At 35.3% G+C, this 19038-nt stretch overlaps 2 protein-coding genes across 3 annotated transcripts in view; one reads left to right on the top strand and one right to left on the bottom strand.

Annotated features, from left to right (window-relative positions):
• The window catches only part of LOC108970425 (cation-independent mannose-6-phosphate receptor), a gene marked incomplete in the record, with an annotated part of 129773 nt that extends 128917 nt beyond the window's left edge, over positions 1-856 (top strand). Inside the window, 1 exon segment of the mRNA XM_018935779.1 lies at positions 1-856.
• The window catches only part of LOC108970424 (protein toll), a 271459-nt gene that overhangs the window by 45419 nt on the left and 207002 nt on the right, over positions 1-19038 (bottom strand). The window lies entirely within an intron of this gene.

Genomic DNA, 19038 nt, shown 5'->3' on the forward strand with positions numbered 1-19038 from the left:
ACATAAAACAAAAAATACATATATATTTAAACAAAACAAAATATAATTAATAAAAGCTGAAAATACAAAATTATAATAATCAGCAATTCTAAATTAGATCGAAGAGAATATATATGTATTATTGTATGAGCGAAATTTTTAAGCATTTTTTAAACTTATAGTGTATTACACACACATACATAAAAGAAATATTTTGAAAACATACTTGTAAATTGTGAATGTGCAACTTGGAATGTCAAGAAATGGAGATCTCTTTTGTGTATAGACCATAAATGTAAAGAATTTTTTTTTTAATTATATTTGTGCGAGTGTAAGCATACAACTATACCTTTATATGTATGGTATGAAAAGTAATATGGAGTTAGAAGCAAGAAAGAAACTAAAAACTATATGTTTTCAACAGTTGCAAGCGTATATCATTGCATTTTATTATAAGTATTTCCATAAAAAAGATTATATAAAAGACATAAAACATTGTAAGTGCATTATGGCATGTATGTATAAACGCATGTATGTATGTATGCAGGGAAGCCAGGCGCTTAGGCTTTTTGAAGTACCCCCTAAGGTATTGGCGATCTAAAGACCTACATAAACACCTTAATATATTACACAAATACACATATATACCTATATACATATAAACAGCTTGAATTGTGATTGCAACGCACACACATACATACATACCTACATATACATAGCTACATCAAAGCATGTTGCCATCCTTTAGTAATCTTTTGTAATGCTTAAACAACTACTTACGTGTGTCTGAGCTGAAATTTATTCCTATTTATCTCTTAAATAATATTCAATATTTCTGTATTTATCACCACTATGTACTTAATTAAAAATATGAATTCAAACTAAGTCTCATTTCATTGAAATATGAATAAAATTATGTGCGTATATATGAATATGAGTTGTGTAATTATTTTTAGTATGGCAAACCAGCAGGTAAGTATACGTTTAGTCACCTTAAATGCAAAACACCGTAAATCACTTTTCAAGGGTTGACTGGCGAAGAAAAAACGATATAATGTATGTAATTGCAACCACTCATATGAAACAAAATTTGAGTTTTGGTTATAAAGTGGTTATATATTACTTATATAATGGTTATATATTAGTTATATATTAGTTAATTATTGGTTACATATTGGTTATATCTGTCAGCGGAAGCTGAAAATTTAATGTGACATATATGTAACATGATGTAGTGAATCGTAAGCAATGAAAAACTCAATTTCGACTTTTTTGTTGATAACGACTAACTTCAAAACGCCACGAACGTTTGCATTTCTAACCACACTTTTGCATATATTTAGCACTTATTTGATTTTTTCATTCGTCTGAGCGAAGTCCCTCCCTTCTAATGATGCCGAAACCTAAACAAACACACTTCCACAACGTTTTCCACGAACAATTTTTGATTTAAATTCACCTGCCACAAAATTGCTGGCAATAAAAGTATATGCGGTAATACGCAATAATCAAATTTAAATACACACACGCACACACTCATAAATGCAGCGCAGAGTCTGTCTGGCTTTTGTGAAATTTTGCTGACGCAGTTTGCGGCGGCAAGCGATTTGAGTGACAATAAAATTACGCAAAATTCTGAGCACGTACAGACTATGCCAATCATATTAGAGGCGCGAAGCCGCATTCTTGCATACCAATGCACGCACAGACATTAACCCTATGCCGTCACACGCGCTGGCGGCTGGCGAAAAATACATAAATACAGACACAAAAACAATGCAGTTATGTACCGTTGTAAAGTGTGAGTTTAAAAGCCTACGCAGCGCTATGTAGCATACTTTTGGGCGTCGGGCCGACCATCAGGTGTGCGAAAGCTAAGAAATTAATTAAAAGGATTTTTGGATTGCAGATGTGGTGAAATTCGGGAATCGTATATGTGTTTGTACATATATTGTATATGTACCAAGAATTATATAAAGGTAAACAACAACAACAACATTAGTTTAGAAACGTTGCAGCTGGCGGGTAAGTGTTAGGGTGTAGTGAGTAATGATTATTATTTGAGGCTTTGCCGAGACGGTACTTAGTAATATTAGAATCAAATGAATATACCCAAGTAAGTAATTAAGTAGAAACTTCCGAACGATTTGCGCTGAGCTGCAATTAAATCAATGTTGTGTGACATGAGTTTATTTACATGGTCGCAACTACAAATCTTGTGTTAAAATTTTATTTTTTGAGAATCTAATTTTTGGATACTTTATTTTTATGATTTATATTTTTGAAATATATATATTTGTAAATATAGTTTTTGATTATTTTTTTGAAATCGGTTTTTGAAAAACTCAAATTTTCAAATTTAATTGAACATTTAATTTTTGCCAACTGTATTTATGTAGGAAAAACTTTATTTTTAAAAACTAAATTTTTCAATCTCACTTATTGAAAATTTAATTTTGGAGAACTTTATTTTTGAAAATATTTAGTTTCATTAATTTTGGAAAACTTTTTTTTTTTATTAACTTAAATTTTGAAAACTTTATTAAGTTTGAATTAAAATTCTGAATTTTTTTTTAAGTTTGGGTTTCATTTTAGAAATGCAATTTTTTAAAATTAATTGTTGAAAACTTAATTATTGAGAACTTTATTTTTGAAAATACGTATAATTTTTGAAAATCTAATTTTGGGAAACTTTAGGTTTTCAATTTATTTTTCGAATTTTTTTCGAAAATTTAATATTTCAAACATTAATATTGAAAACTTTATTTTTCAAACATAATTTTTTAAAACTTAGTCATTGAAAATGTAATTACTGAGGAATTAATTTGGGAAAATTAAATTTTGGAAAACATGTATAGTTTATAGTTTTCCTAAATTTTTTGATAACTTTTTTTTAAAAAGAAATTTCTTGTTTTAATTTTGGTCTTGAAAAATTTATATTTCAAACTCAATTTTTCAAAACTTTATTTGAAAACTTAAATTTCCAGATATAGTTATTGAACATTGATTTATTAAGGCCTTAATTTTTAGAAAATATGTTTAGGTAGTTTTCAAAAATTTTCAAATATACTCAATTTTTGTAAATTATTATTTTTTTGTTTTATATTTGAAAACTTTAATTTTTAAAAAATTTTATTTTAAAATTATAATTAAATTTTCATTTAAGAAAATCTGAATAGTTTTTGAAAATTATTGATTCATTTCTTTTCAAAGTTTGATTTTTGAAAACTTTATTTGCTTATCGTATGTGTTTTTTCATTTAATTTGAAAACGTTACTTCTGAAAATATAATTTTGTTAACAATGTGTTTTGGAAAGTTAATGTTAAAATAGTAAAATGGCAAGCAAAAAAGACAACAACAAATTACCACTGTTTTAATTTTTTCCGACTAGAGTCTGTGTAACGCTTCTTACTGCAGTTTCAATATCAACCCACTAGCAATGGCAAAAGTCCTCTGCTATCGTTTTCAACCAAAAATCTACCCCTGCCCTTATTGTCTGCAGCTTTATCATGGATCGGTTGGTATGGAATTAAATTCATTAGCAACATGTAGGTGATTACGTGGCGTTTTTTGCTTACCATACACTTAAATATATACTTATGTAGGTACCAAAAACATGCCGAAGCAGCTCCAACTGTGAGCACACATTCCCATGAACTCTCACCTGAGAAGCTTTTGCGGTTTACTTTGCAGGTGAGATTACGCCTTCTGAGTTTCATACTCACTTTGCGTCTTTGTGTTTTTCGCCAAAAGCCTTTGTGGGTATAAATGCTATTTCGTTAATGCCACTCACCAGTATTTACTATACATACATATGTATGTATATAGAGCTACACGTGCGCGTCTGTTTGTCTACGCATGGCTCGACACCACTTAAAGGTGTACTAGCATTCTATTGTGCTTATTTGCTCGTAAGTAGTAAGTTAATGATGCATATTTCAGTTGCGTACACACACACATATGTATGTACATGCCGTTACAGCGTGGTTGCTTAAGGCGAATACTTTCTTCATCATAATTTTGTTTATGAAGTGTAGCTGAAATTGAGTCAAGCCCCATTAACGAGGATATTAGTAATTTTCAAGAATTCTGGTATGGTAGTGTATTAGCTTATATTTGCAACTCAAGCATAATCCACAGCGGGTGTGATTGAACGAAGCGCGAGTCGGTTCTGTTAAAAGATGGGAGCTCTGAAGACTTGCGGCTTAAGGGGTTAAATTGGGTTTGACGGCCGAAAAAATGCCATTTTCCTATAATAAATTAATTAATTTTCAAAAGCTTTTGAGTATATCAAAGAGCAATATTTGAATAATATTTTGTGATTTTTTCATAAAAAGAACAAAAAAAAAAAAAAAAAAAAAAAAAAACTAAAAAAAAAAAAAAAAAAAAAAAAAAAAAAAAAAAAATTGCCTAAGCCTAAAAAGTTTTCTCACGGTCGAGAGATTGTTGTTAACAAAATTAGAAAGCAATGTTAAAAGTTTTTCTTACAAAATTCCTCATTGTTGAGTATTTCATGGAAGAAGGCACATATCGCCACATAAAAATCGATAACCGTTTCCATTATATTTTTTCTTCGCGATATTTACACACACTTGGCCTGGTTCTTTGTAGGCCTCCACACGTAAAATATGCAAAATAGTACATTGGCAAACTCATATTGAATTCTTGTGGTTGTGAAACCACTTTTCAACTCCAACAAAGCGAAGTGCCACACCCACACCCACAGACACAGAAAAGAAATAAAAGCGCTCCCATTTACACAAACCAATAATCAAACCAATATTCATGCTTTGTATACTCATGTGATTGTGTGAGTGTAGTAGTAGTTCTAGTAGCCTAAACAAATAAAGCGAATGTAGTTTAGAATGCCTTTGAAGCCGTGTGTCAAAATTAAAGACTTCAAATCAAGTGCTGCGTACCTCGAGGTATGTGTAGTGGTGCAAACCGCTTGAAAAACTTGCACAAACTAAAGAAACCACAAACAAGGAAATGTACATAACAAAATTTGCAATACAAAAGAACAAGTGTGCACACAGCTTAACCAAGAGGGAGAAAGGAACAGCTGTCGAATTCCTTTTAAAATTGAAGAATTACCTCAAGAAAGTAGTAATTCCACTCGGCAATGTTTTGTAAGTGCTTTGTGCTATGCGATGTTATATACATACATACATTTTTATACATCGATGAATATGTATAGATATGCATACATAAACCTTGTTGTTATGTAGTAGTTTTTACATAAACAGTTATATATAGTTGTGTGTGCATGGCTACGAAAACTATTTTCAAATATTTGCGTAGACGCAAGTCCTTTCAGTTAAAGTGGCCTAACTCGACTCAACCCAAAATTGATTTCAGTACGCAAATTTGTTGTAATTTATATCAAACTAAATTATTTCCGTAGAAAAGAAAGATGAGTTAGCATTAACTTTGGCCCGTACCTTTCACCAAAGTAAACGTATTTGATAACGAAAACATTTCTAAAATTTTTTTTTTCGAAATTTACAAAGATGCACTTAAGCGCTTTTTACCTTCAAGCGACGGGTTTTATGTTCGAAGTTTAGTGATTGCTGTGTTGTTGTAAAAAAAGTGTTTAATTGTGAAAAACTGCAAAGTGTAAAGAAATATTTCCATGAAAATCCGAAAAATGTTTACACTTGCAGGTAAAGCAAGACCAAAACGAAAATCGCATGCAACAAAAATGTGCATAATTAAAATTGCTTTGGATTTGTGCATTAGCAGCAGTTTTGAGCAATATTGCTCAAACTTTTTATTAAAGCTGTTTGTTATCGATATTTACTCCATACTTTTACAGGGAGCTAGGTGTGGAAGTGTGTGTGTTTGGTTAGCAATTATATAAATTGCTCGTGTTGCTACTATGTAGTCTTCTGTTGAATTTGCAAAAGTTTCACAAATCAATATCAATATTTCGCTTTTTTCCGTGGATGTGTAACCGATGTATTGGTTAGTCGATAAAGTCTTTTCGTATCTCTAATCAAACTATAACTTATTTTATTTTATATTCATAATGAACAATAATAAACAAAGAAAATAACACTTTTACGCTAGAGACACTATTCTATCAGTGTAAGACTATCATCAGTGTCAATTGAAATTTCCAGAACGGAAGCGAGCGAGTGTGCTACACGAACTGATACAGCATCGCCTTCGTAAATTTTACAAATTTCATTGGTGACTTCAGTGGTGTTCTTCACTTTGTTATAAAAAAACTTCAAAATATTGCGAATCTCTCCATTATTTTCACTAATTTTTGAATAGCTGTAACTTTTTTTCGGTGAATTGAAGCTTAAAATCTCACTTTTTCAACACTATATGATATGACATAAACTGATTGGTAGCACTGCAGATATACGACTGTAACGCCATCTATTGACAAAATAGGAAAAGATATTTTCGACTAGCCAATATTTTAACTGTGCATATTAAAATATAAAAAAAACTGAATTTTTTTGATATTCACAAGTGGTCTGTAATAAGTTCCAGCATTAACAGCAACTACTGAATGAGCGGTTATGTAAGAAAATTTATTCAGTTGGAACTCCAACTCTGCTCAATTTGCGCTAGAAATATGCTCCTTTATCCGGTAAGAATTCTTTTGGCAAAGCTTGATTTCATAGCATGTATTGAAACCTTAACAAATGCAGGCACACACACACAACAATTATTTAAATAGGTTGTGTGATTTCTTTGCATACATCAAGGCGCCGCAACACAATCTACTGCAGTCTCTACCACACTGCATATCGCTTTTGGCAAACATTTGATTGTTCTGCGAATTTTTCAATTCCGCAAATGCAAATATTCGCAACAAATATTTAATATATATACATATTTAAGTGTATAAATAAAAGAAACGTATGTAAATGCATGCATATGTGTAGATTTGCGCATCAAGGCAAACACAGCGCTGGAATTGCTGCTTGTTTTATATATTTACTTACCACATTTATATAGGTATGTGTGAGAGGTCTCCTGTGGATACACGCCGAGACGCTTAATAAATATGAATTGGTTTGTTTTCAAGCACACACACACACACACACATGCATATATACAAGTGAGCATATGCAACATTTTCATGCAACGACATGACAACGATGGCGGCTGCTCTGCCGCCAGGGATTCCACGCGGCTGAATTTATTTATTGCTTTTCTCTTGAAGCAAATCCTCAGGAAGTAGAAGAATTGCTGTGCATATATATATATGTAGAGTTCTACACATGTATATGGATAGCTACAGATTAACCTTTAATCAGTTGCAGTTTTTCGTTTGTAATGAGTGCCTGTGAATTCGATTCGAGATCATTAAATGCCAAGCCGATTAATGGGCGACGTGTTCGAATCTCTTAAGAAATTTTTGAAATAAATCAACAGTTACTCCGTGAAGACAGAGAAAGAGAGGAAGAGAGAGAGTGAGAGAGAGAGAGTGAGATAGTGATAGAGATAGAGTGTGAACGAAAGTCGTGCTTTAAGCACGCTTTCACTCGCCTTTGCATCGCACAACTGTTCGCACGTTTTTGATCGTGGCGGCAGCCAATCAATATGCTTGGCTAAACTAAACTTTTCAAATCTAAAATCTCACTAATTTTCAAAGTTTATTTTTCCGCACGCTTACGGAGTCGCGCCAATACGATTTTTAATTCGTTGAAATTGAATTTCTTGCGCAAATATTGACTCAAACTTTTCATTACACTAGACTGCGCTCGACAGCGCAACACAGTGCCACTCGCACATTTCCATATACATCGCTGCGTTATACTCGTATATCTTTGTATTTGCCATTGCTCGCAGTTTTCCGACTTTACTTTGCTGTGCATTTTATTTGCCTTCTCTTTTGCTTTGCTTGCTTTCTTTTTCGCGCACATTTGGTCATCCATTTTGTAGGTTTTTCTAATTTTTATGCTGGCTCAAGTTTGCCGTTAACTTTTGCAACAGCTACTTTAGATGTTTGCGCTTCCTGACTTGACTTAACTAGCGAGCGTGTTTGCGTTGGCACGCGTGAGTGACTACCGATGTACTAACGTAAATATGTAGATGAAAGACCCACGTAGAAAAAAATCTTGTTTTTGATCAGTTTGCGGATGAATATTCATTCAGAATTTTTTTTGTAGGTTTATAGAAATTTCGTCAGTTATTTTTTTGAAAATTGATTTTGAGTTGCATTTAAATATAGCCAATTATCTTTAATCTATAAATATATTACATGCTTTTTTCAATACATTTTCCATAGGAAATTGCCTTATCCTAAATGTAGGCAACACTTCAGTTTCATAATATACTAATTACGACATAACAGCTTTAAGTGTTGCCTACATTTGGGATCGGGTCTAAATTGAAAACACACATTTTTCCAGTCGTACATCCGACCCGAAGTGCTAATGCAAGTTTCTCCATTGCAGCGCTGAAGGAATGAATATCTAGGTACATACATATTAATTCCTTTAACAAAAAGAGAATGGAGCCATGTGTTGAAGTTCAAGCAAAGCTAGAAAAATTCTCTGAGCGCCATTCACTTGGGAGTGGCCAGAAACTATTCTTTTACATATGGCGCAAGAAGCTCACGACTTCCGGTCTCTGAACAATTATCCTCTGGGCAACCAAGGAACATCCGTTTGAAAGCGAGCTAAAGTGAGAAGGCGAACCGTATCTCTCCAGCGTTCTGTGCGCGGTTAGGGCCCGCTACGTAAAAAGAATACCCTTAATGAAAAGACCAAAATAGCCTCGAATGGGAGGCCTCCCAACATGTTAAAGAATAAGATTTAGGGGCATTCACTTTGAGTATACGGTATCTTAATTGAAAAGGTGCCGCTGTCCAGCTGACTGATGTCATCCTTGGAGTAAAGATTGACCTCACCGCCTTCCAAGAGGTGTGATGGATGAGACAAGGACTGAGACTAGTGGTTCTTTGTGGCATTTACCACAGTGCTTAGACAAATGAGCTCAAATTAGGTGTGGGATTCCTAGTAGGAGAGAGACTCCGTTGCCGATGTCTGACATTCAACCCGGTGTAATCCACATCAAATCGAAGTTCTTTAACATATCGCTGAATAGAAATACGTTGTGATCAAAGATGTCTTCCAGGCGATTATAACGCCAGGGTGGTCAAAGAAGGTATCTTTGGCAGAACGGCCGAAAAATTCTGCTTCCATGGTGGAACATTCCCAAATGGGCTTAGGCTGATCGACTTCAGTTGATTATTTGTCTCCGGATCCGGATTGAAAAGCCACCAATCACATCGATCATGTTGTTTCTCACATAAATGGCATGCTGAAAGTCGATAAGCGTTTCCACAGGGTTACCGAGGCACCAGAGTACTTAGCTAAGCACACATGCGGACACATATTTTTGCAGTATACATACAATACCACGAGGCTAAGTAGTTTATCTGTGACTGGTCTTGCATTCGCAATGTTGCAAAGGAGTAACTGTCTATGAACTAGTGTAGGTGTAGGCGCACACACACACATGTGTATTTTTAAGCACACTTTGTATTTTTGCGGGTGTTTGTATTTGTTTATGCGCGCTGCAATACAGTCTAGAGTTTCAGTTTTGTTTTGTTTACATAGCCTTATTTATCTTGAATCTTGGCAGCTTAATCTTGAGCTTGTTGACTTTCTTTGCTTTATCTCCTTTGCGCTTCTAACAGCAGTGTTTCTTGTTTATTTTTGTCTCGCTCTTTTCATTTCAATTCAATTCTCTTTTTATTTAACGAGTTGCTGAACTTAATTCTTTATTTCCTATTTCCTGTGTTTATGCCAATTGATTTTTCATCAGGTCTGCGTGCACTAACTTCCAATTGAAGTGTGAGTTCGAAAAGCAAGCAAATGAAGAATAATTTAAAACTTTACTTTGTGATTTGCTGCTTGGCGGCGGGGATTGTTGTGATTGTTGTAAGTGTGGGCTTGTTGATTTCAATTTCCAATTACGGAAATAAATAAATCAGAAGTTTGTGATTCTTTCATTAGTTGAAAGCCGGCAAAAAGGCAAAAAGTTACCTTATATTAGTTGCTATGCATACATACATACATACATGTATAAACGTTTTTTTTCTGTTTTCCGGGAAAGCGTGGAAACGTACCTGCAAGAGAAGAGAGCGAAAAAGTCTTATCAGTAAAATTTGAAGTTTGATAAAGTTTTAAAAGTTGTTAATCAGCTTTAAAATTACGGGGCAAGAAATTATTTTTGAAACGATGACAATGTAAGAAATGAAAACAAAATACTTGAGTTGAGTTGGTAATAATTTTTTTTTTTCTTTTTTTTTTTTTTAAATCTTTTTGTCTGTTTTAAGACATTTCACTTGTTGGAATTTTATTATTTATATGTACATTGTGACAAAAAAGTACCCGGTAATTGTAAATAAAACGCAAAATATTTAGTTACTCTCTATACTTAGTAATCCTTCAAAGTGATCCCCACCAGATAGAATACACTTATACTAACAGCACCGCCGTCCAGTCCTCGAATAACTTTTCATTAGCAATTTTCGGGATGGCTTACTGTTCCTTTAGCAAATTTCGGAGAAATGATTGTATTGTAAGGTTTTAGTGTAATCGAACTTGGTGAAGTTCGGCTGCCAAAAATTTGAAATTTTTTTCTTATCGAAACGCTGTTTTCAGAGTCGGTAAAGTGTCTTTCTAAGCTATATGGTAAGATAAGGATGGCATGAACAAAATATTGGACAAAAATTCTGATTTTTAAGCGACTCTGAAGTGAAAATTTGTTTAAAAAGTTCAAAAAAGTCAAATCAAGCCAAAGCCACCGTTTAAACAGAAAAATCTTCCTCACCCACAAACAGCTTTGGTGGAAGATGTATTGGAAACTAACAACGAGATCTAGGGATTCCAAAATTTTTAAATATTAAAATCCAATATTTTTTTCCTTTGCGGGTGAGGTGATGGTGGATGCCTTCCGCATCATCAGTGCTGTCGATATGTGTGGCCCGATGATTTTCGTCTACATTAGACCTGTCTCTTTCCTTCGCTGGGCCACCTATGTTGGACATTAGTCTGCTAAGTTGAGAGGTGATTTTCGTAACTTTTCCTGTGGCGTGATCGACTTGAATAAGCTTTCTTCACGCTTTTGCAAGTCGTCTGCGTAGCGAGGCAAGTACGATTAGTCTGGCACTTCGAGTTTTAGTATAACGCTGTAGCTGATGTTCTACAAGGATCGTCTTAGAATGCATCCTTCCGTAACTTCTGACGTGACTACTATCTGTCATGATAACTCAACAGTTTGGTACAGCAGTTCTTGTTACTGAGGCAGCTCCGCAGCACTGCTCAAAGGTAGTCGGGGAATTTTAAGCTTTTTTCGAGTGCGTAGATGATATCCACCCATCTAATGCTGTTGAAGACGTTTCGGACATGTAAAGCACTATTCTTTTGTATTTATGTCATCTACTCTTTTCTGCTTCTTCTAAAGCAGTGTTGTCTAGGAGAGAGTCCTCCAGTTTCATTTGATAGCCGCCTCAAGTCTGGGTTTAACTAACCTTTCATAGAGCTTTCCGGCTGTGTCAAGCATGCATAGTGGATGGTATGCTGATGTCAAGTTGGGATCTTTTTTCCCTTACTGATTATCACCAATCCAATATACCTAAATTTCTTGATTTACTAATTAATCAAAATGCCGCTTCATAAAAGAGAAAATAAAAATCACACAGAAACGGTTTTTTTGACTTGCATGTGGATCTAACCCCTTCAACAAGCATTTTATTAAAATATTTTTTTGGCTTAATTTTTCAAAAAATTTGATAGCAATTCTCCAACTGCATAAAGAGAGTGTAATTAAGAATTTGGAGGGCACTGCGGCCAATTTTTTTTTTTTTTCAAAATGTAGTGAGAAGATATTTAGGCTTACGACAATCTCATACAGTTACTTTTTTTGAAATGTGTTTGACAGTAAATTAGTGAGGAAAGCTTTACTAACAATGTCTCAGCATTCGCTTTTTTTTTCAAAGTGTGATATTATTATTGATGAAAATATTATGAGTTTTCAAAGTGAAATTCATTGAAACGTTTTATTTAATTTTTTATTAATAAGCGCAAGCATGCGAAGAAGTCTTGTGAAATACCCTTTAGTCATAACTATAATTGGCTGAAGCATACAAGCAACTAAGCGTGTTATCRGCAAACGGTCATTGACACACTATTTCATTAAGTAAATGCAAAAAATAAGTTGAAAAATTCTTTAAAAAAGTTATATAAATTTCCAATCGCAGAGAAAACCGCAAAATTAAAATACACATTTTTACAAGACGTTAAATACAAATAAAATCAGAGTAAAACAAAAAATGAATACAAGAAACACACAATAAGTCAACACGAATAAATCGCATGCGCTTTTAAATGCGGTTTTTTTTTATCAATATTAATTTATAATGCCATTTTACCATTTGCCGCCTCACTTCATTAAGTCAGCCATTTACTTGCTTGCACTTGACTTCTCCTGCAGCAGACAACTGCGTGCCGGCTTATCTCGCTACCTAATAAGCGGCCTACAACTACACTTCAAAGTAGGGCCCGCAGCCGTCATCAACAAGCTGGGAGTTCATTTAATGCTGGTAAATTCATTTCATGTTTGTTATGTGCGCATACATATGTTAGTTGCAGCTGTCACTATCATAATGGATAAGTCTGTATGCACAAACACACATAGCAGTTATTCAACACAACCTGCCGCCAGCTAAGATATCTTTGCGCATCGCACCCGCCGTTTGGATTATTGAAATTTCTTAGATCTTGCCATATCCGCCAGCACAACGCCCTTTTCACTGCGTGCAGCCGCGAATGTTGCAGTCTCATAATCTGGTTTTTACTTTACTGATTTCTTGTAGTGCGACTTGTCGACTGGTGACGAGTTAATTCAGCGTCACTGGCATAACTTGGCAACACTTCCGGTTGCTTCCCCACTAAGTATTACAAGTACTTGCAAAATAATTTTCTATGGAACTTTTCTTATTTTTCATCACTTTGCTAAACATTCCTTCGGTGACGCAGCAAGTATTTGCAAGTTCCCTTCGGTCTCTTCTTCTATTTAAATTTCTATTACTTGCATTATGCCTGCAACTTCAAAGCGTTGCAAGTATTTGATTAGCATGAGCTATGTGTCGGAGTATGTGTGCATAATGAAACCGAGTTTGGTTGACAATTTTTTGTGTAATGAAATTCCGTAGTCTTGGCGCCTTAACCGGTATTTGCTTGAAATTGCAAATATTGTAATTTGTGATTTGTATTTTGTATTTTGTAATTTGTAATTTGTAATTTGTAATTTGTAGTTTGTGATTTGGAATTTGTAATTTGTAGTTTGTAATTTGTAATTTGTAGTTTGTAGTTTGTAATTTGTAATTTGTACTTTGTAATTTGTAATTGGTAATTTGTAATTTGTAATTTGTAGTTTGNAATTTGTAGTTTGTAGTTTGTAATTTGTAATTTGTACTTTGTAATTTGTAATTGGTAATTTGTAATTTGTAATTTGTAGTTTGTAGTTTGTAATTGGTAATTTGTAGTTTGTAATTTGTAATTTGTAATTTGTAATTTGTAATTTGTAGTTTGTAATTGGTAATTTGTAATTTGTAATTGGTAATTTGTAATTTGTAGTTTGTAGTTTGTAATTTGTAATTTGTATTTTGTAATTTGTATTTTGTAATTTGTAGTTTGTAATTTGTAATTGGTAATTTGTAATTTGTAGTTTGTAATTTAAAAATAGAAATTTTTAATAAAGTAATCAGTAATTAGTAGTTAGTAATTTGTAATCATGTTTCTCATATGGCGATTTGACAAGTATTTTCATTTGCTCTCCATGCTCACCAGTAACGAATTGTAGTTTAAATTGATCGCAAACGAGGGGTGTGCGGGTGCAAGTGTTGTGGCAACGGCGGCAAAAAATGTCTGCGTTTGGGTTTGCATGCCGCGCAGCATTTTCAATTCAATCAATTTTCGCGGATTTCCTCTATTCATGCGGCCAAATGGGGCTTTATAAGTCTATGCCCACTATTGGATGGAACACCGCCTACACCATTCATTTGCAACACAGTCACCCGCTTGCCACACAATCGCGCCTTTCTCTTCTTTAGCAACTTATTGAGAGTGCAAATTTAATTTAGCGTGCTCGCCGCTTTGCTTTAGGTAAAGCAATAAATGACACAAAGGCAACCTTGCAACCGAATGTATGTATGCGTACAAAAGGAGTTGCTTATACCAATGTTGCACACAATAAACACGCACGTACACACATAGACGCATTTCTAGCTGCAGTATGACGGTTAGTGTGTGGTAGTGAAGGTCCGCATAAATTGTGTGGCTGGGTCGCAGCTGATTGTGGCAATGCGGAAGTTGCCGCAATGCGTGGCGCTGCAAAATCAATTTTAAATGCAAATACAAATACACGCTCACATATACATATATATGCACACTTGCACAGGGAAGTGTGTGCGGGGCTTTAGCCATTGCCAGCGTTGCCACATATGTGAGGTGCTCACTTTATTGCATTCACAAAATGCCGCATATTATTGCAATTGCAATAGACGCAATAACAACAGCAACAGAAACAATGCAAAAGCAACAACAACAAAAACAATGCCAATACAATAGCAACAACAACAATGTTTGTTAGCTGAAACAACATTGTAACACTCCATTTATCCCTGCGTTGCTGGCGATGACGAAGATAACGCTGATTACAACTACAACGCGACGACGCGTCAGTTAAGTCGACGGCGAATGTGCGACGCGGCGTGCGCAGACAATGCGCCACAAACATAGCTCGCTTGCATTTCACGCATACCAGCAGGCATTTTAGACGCACAAGTATATGCAGACGCATGCAATGTTATGAACTTATATAATATATGGCTATAACCCAGCAGGAATAATTAGATTTAGATTAGATTAGATTAATTAATAATTTTACAAAATCAAGCTTCATTTGTTGTTAAGCATAATTTTTGTATTTGCAATGCTATCACGGCTACGGACTCGTTAAAAAGACGCAAGTGTTGTAGAGAGTTTACTTTATTACGAACACAAGTTTTGAAGTAGTGAAAAATATTCAGGGAAGATGGAGAGGTCATCGACTACTCATGCAAGTCGCTATCAACTTCTCTTATTTCCTATAAAATCGGAAAAAGTCAGGAATTGGTGCTTGAAAATCGTCGTGTGGGCATCAAAATGATAGCAGATGATCGCAACATCTTGTATGGATCGATAACACTCATTTTGGTTAAAGTTTTGGTTAATGCTTGGCTAACGTTTTGGTTAATGTTTGGTTAAAGTTTTGGTTAAAGTTTTGGTTAATGTTTGGTTAATGTTTTGGTTAATGTTTTTTGTTAGTGTTTTGGGTTTGGAGTGTGTTAATACTACTAAAAAACCCTGATAGTGTAGCAATAAAGACGTGGTTTAGATATGCTTGATAACATAGCTGAGGATGACGTGTAAAACTTCCAATAATCTAATGAATGGCGCTCCACAATGTGCCGAATCTGAAAAAATCGCAACAAAGTCGTTCAAAAATTAACGTATTATTCATTGTTTTGTTGTTGGTTCACAATGCATGCATTCCACAGACTCAAACGATCAATATGAAAAACTATTTGACCTTTTTTAGGTGCCAACGTGCAGCAATTGGTCGTAAATGACGTGATTTGTGGACAGTAAAGTCATGAATTTTTTACCGCGATTACCTTCTAGCTTAATTGGTACCGCAATTTTGTCTAAGCAGTTTCGCAGCTGGAAATCTGCTTCGGGGAAAAAAGTTATTCGCTGAAGGCTCTGAAGCCTTCCTAGCCAAGGCTTACAAATGTGTGCAAAATTTAATCAAGTGTTGGTTGACAAATACCTGAAAATGTGTTTTCTTATCAATCCGGATCAATTGAAATATGTTTTTTAAATTTTGATAAAATTATTACATAAAATATAAACATGTTCAATTTCTCATAGGTAAATTTCCGCGAAAAGTCTAGTTAAGCCATATATTCGCAGGCACATGTGTATGTATGAGTGTCTGTGAAAGTATGCATTTTCCTGCCACGCCACTTCCTTTGCAGGGCTCGCTCACGTAATCTGCTGTGTATGCATAAGTGGTTTTCCCGCGTAAGCACACATATTTATGTAACCAAACATGCGCGTGTGTGTGCTTGTGAGCAAAGCAGATGATAAACTCGCTGACGTTTGTTTGGCTTTGGCTTGTGTACTCTTTAGCGAATTTATCGATTGCAATATTTCGTTTATTAAATTTTGTTTGTTGCAAGAAAAGCAAGTGAAGGCTGACATGTTACGGTTATTTTAAATTTATGCCACGCTGAAATTAGCTCGCTATGTGATACCTGAAAGCAACGGTATAGTGGCGATGTTTGTCTTTACTAAAATTGAAGACGAAATTGGGGTGCCACAGAGTTTACCATAAGAGATGGAGTAATGCATATATGTCAGTTGGGTTTTGAAGGGCAATTTATTCAGATTATGGAAATGTTGTTGAATATGAAAAAAAAGTAGTTAGTAAACCTGGGAAAGTCAAAGGAAAAGGTAATTAAGTTACTCAGGAATAAATTTTGGTATTTGCAAGAATATTGCTCCTATAAAGGATGTACTACATCGGCAAAAATTCGTCTTAGCTGTAACGTCCGCGCGGGTGTCGGCTGGGCAATGGGTGACAGGGTAAACAGGCAAACAGCGATCGTAAGGCTGATAGCATAAACGCTCTCCTGTGCAAGCGACCGAGGGTTCCGACTTTGGTGACAAGAGAGGTTCTCGGAGGAAGCCGAGCAAGAAGGGGAAGGTAAGAGTAAGATGCAAGGCGGCGGTCGAAATATGGAAGTACCTTGAAGGCAAGTCCAGGATGAAGGAAAAAGAGTTTTACCTCTTGCATGGACTAGAGGGGAGGTGAAGAACGGCCTTGCACACTTCGCCACTCGTGATTGGTGTAATCTCTTGTGTGGAGGACCCGAACATGCTCTACGGCTGCTACACAGGCAGAATCCGGACGTTCCAAGTAGCCACTGTAGGGTAGTAAGTGTGGCGAAATCCATCATCGAAGATGGTGGCCAAAGCTACATATTCCAGATCAAGAAGGCGGCCATGGATCATGTATACGCGATGTTCGTGATAATGGCGTGGGGCGTGGGAAGCGTGTCCCTTCGCCTCAAGAAGGACGGCAACAAAAAATACGCTGCAGACGGGTGAAGTAGAAAAGGATCTCGGAATACAGGGAATAATGGCTACTTCACTTGTCCTACAGAAGGTGGTGGAGGATTAAAAACCTATTCAGCAGCATGATGGTCCAAAAGCAAGAGCAAGAGGAGAGTACTCCAAGTGAAGCTCCACAATAGCAAGATCGCCGCTGCCGAGCTTCTTCTCAATTTGGTACTAGACTTACCTCAACCTAGTCAGCATATAGTACAGCAAATTTTCTTAGTGCTCTTCCCCCACGCAGACTATTTCACATGTCATCTTTATAAGCTGGATATTTTCTTTATTTTGCTTCACAACTAAATCGTTTCTTGCAATAAAAGAATAAATACAGAAAATACACATCAAGTCCAAGCAGATACGATCCTGTTCTTAAGCCCTACCAACAACTACAGTCAGCTATTTAAGGCCATCAAAAGCATAAAAGCAGCGAATCCATTCCGAACTTGCTGCAGCGCAACACATCAAACGCTGTCATCCAGAGCATACAGTAAAAAGCATAAACAATTCTTTATTATGGCCTTAATCCCTTATTTGAGCGCAATTATTTTATTTTTACAATTTTTCTTATTTATTTACAAAGCACAGAAAGGAAGCCAATATAAAATTATGGTCAATAAAACGTGTTGATGTTTCACCATCAACAAAAACATCACCTACACCAACAACAACGTCATGAACAATAATAATAATGGCAATAAAAACAGCACAGTGTTCGGAGGGTGTTGGGGCGGTGTGGCAAACCAAACAGAACTAGTTATAATAGCCGTAATAATGTTGGGGGAAAAAACTTTCAAGTCAAAACCAGAGCGGGAGAAGCTGACTTGTAGTTATCGGAAGTTTAAAGYGTAAAGAGAATTTATGCTATTCATTCTGCGTCACACACTCACACAAAGGATCGCAGACGAGTGAACGAATTCAGAAAAAAGAATGCAAAGTGGAAAAAAACTGGAATTTCTTAGCAAAACGCAGGACGATTGTTGCGCGACAGCGGCTAAAAATAAAGTCACCAAGCATAATGTTGACAACGCTAACTAAACTACGGCTTGCGAGGAAATACACAGAGCAAAGGCAAACATGACTTTCCATATGGCTAGCAAAGCAACGCGCGTGTGGACTAAGCTGGAGAAAAACATGACGAGCTCAGAAGTCGCCAATGGACCGCAGTACAACCCGCGCTGGAACAGTAGAATTTTTATAAGGGTACGARGTGATACAGGTATGGTTAATTAGATATACTTATACATATATATATATATTGAAAGAAGATATGCGAACGGTCTAAGTATTAGATGCAACTATTAAAGTAGCAGCTAGCATAATTTAAAAACGTTACACCACTTTAACGCATTTAAATGAATGTATACCCATATATATGTATGTATACCCATTATATATGTATATCGGACTAGAGCAACATCTTGGCGGCTGTAATGCTGTTAAATGTTGCCCAATTAAGGGAAAGACGGTTACTTGGAATGTCACTTGTTAGCGCCTTGTGTTGATAGTATTTGCTATTTCTTGAACGAAGAAGGAAACGTAGGTATTTAAAATATACAAAAGAGTGAGSATAAGTAAACCCAGTAGTAAATTGAATGAGATCGAGGAAATATTAGACTTGTGTAATTCTGAAGGAAACCCTTTTACAAGTATATTTCTTGTAGCAAAAAAGGGTATAATTTTGATTTTAATCGGTAATATTGTAAAGCAGCTGTGTGCTATAGTGAACCAATCTATACAATCCGGGGATTGCAGCGTTGTGCTTGGCAATATTCCATATTGAATTTCGTGAGGCTATCTTGTCATATATTTTTCCATGCAAGGACTTGATTTTTACGGTCATTTTGTATGACAGCTGTA

This window comes from Bactrocera latifrons, unplaced genomic scaffold (assembly GCF_001853355.1).
Source record: "Bactrocera latifrons isolate USDA-ARS-PBARC rearing strain unplaced genomic scaffold, ASM185335v1 scaffold_3, whole genome shotgun sequence".
Taxonomy (NCBI): Eukaryota; Metazoa; Arthropoda; class Insecta; order Diptera; family Tephritidae; genus Bactrocera; species Bactrocera latifrons.